Consider the following 1,573-nt stretch of genomic DNA (forward strand, 5'->3'; position numbering starts at 1 on the left):
CAGATAGATAGATAGATAGATAGATAGATAGATAGATAGATAGATAGATAGATAGATAGATAGATAGATAGATAGATAGATAGATAGATGGATAGATGGAGGGATGGTTTGGTGGATTTGCTGATTTGGTTGAATGATTCATCCATCCATCCATTCATTGGTGACTTGCTTGTTTGGTTGGTTGGTTGGTTGATTTATTGATTCTTTAATGTTTTGTCAGCAACTCAACAAACTTGTTTTGTTTTATCGTAAAGATAAACTGATGAGTAGAAAAATACATCCAGCCGAGAATCTAGCAAACAGAAAAGTAAAATAAAGTCGATTACGAAGCGTTTTCCTTCTTTGTCTTAATAATAATACGTGATACATGTAACAGCATTTGTATAGTGCGTATCTGCGATCAATTGTCAACTCTATTCACTTCACAATCCATAGATTATTACACCAACAGAAGCTAGAACCATCAGAAACACACCCCGCTTTCCGGGAAGTATGTAGTGCATGCAGCCTAATTTTCGCTCAAACAAAAACAAATTGACAAGATCATTTGTCGTCTTCAGCCAGGTTACCCGTTCCCACCTGAGTGAAGTGAAGTAAATCAGTGTTAAGTGCCTCTTTGTAAGGACATGACGTGGGGCACACGAGGTTTTGAAACCCACGGCCTCTAGGTTACGAGCAAAGAAGCCTAACCACAAGACAGTTACTGCTACAAGCAAATAATATTTACCACAAAAGAAGGAAACAATAATAGAAATAGGAGTTGAGGGGGAGGAGTATGGTGAGGCAAATCTCAGACAGAGATACCCAGATTACTTCTGACAAGATAATGGACGTCTGACGGTCTCTAAAGACTGCGCCTTGTGTGCACCTGCATTAGTGAGTGTCACTTGTTCTTCCGGCCTTACCTAAAATCGGTTCAGAATTAGACTAGCATTAGAGAGTTCTGCTTTCGATATATCTGTTCTAAATGAGACAAGAAAAGGGATGTTCTATTCTCTGCTTTGTCGATAGTTATGGTGAAAGATCGTTTGCATTTGCTGTCTCTAAAAGCTGAAACACACTCCCACAAAATTGGGGGAAATAGAAAATATTCAGCCCTTTCTATATTTTCTTTTAAATATTTGATGGCACATCTTCTTTAGATCAAGAATAATGTCCGTCTTTTTCACTTAAGCGGAAATATTCTTTTGTGTGTATGTATAGAGACAATAAATGCAGTTTCTAAGATCATTGAATGGATGTAAGAGTTTTGAACTCTTTTACAGCTCTAACAGGTAGAACTGAGGGCAAATGAGTTAGGTGTAGACCAAGAGCGATTTTTTTTAAAAACCTTAATAGATGGGTAAAAAGAAAAGATAAGGATAAGGATATAGCTCTTTTTTTTTAACCTTCCAAGGAAAGGGGTGAACGGCTAACTGAGATCACATATGTCTATGGCAGATCTTGCAAGTGGAGATGATGTTCTACGCCTGGTAATTGTACAGCGCTCAAGGCGTGTTTCCTAATGGGATCGGACACTGTAAATATAACAGATATTTGTTATCATTATCATTGTATATTTATTATTATTGTT

This window comes from Aplysia californica, unplaced genomic scaffold (genome assembly GCF_000002075.1).
Source record: "Aplysia californica isolate F4 #8 unplaced genomic scaffold, AplCal3.0 scaffold00932, whole genome shotgun sequence".
NCBI classification, from domain to species: domain Eukaryota; kingdom Metazoa; phylum Mollusca; class Gastropoda; order Aplysiida; family Aplysiidae; genus Aplysia; species Aplysia californica.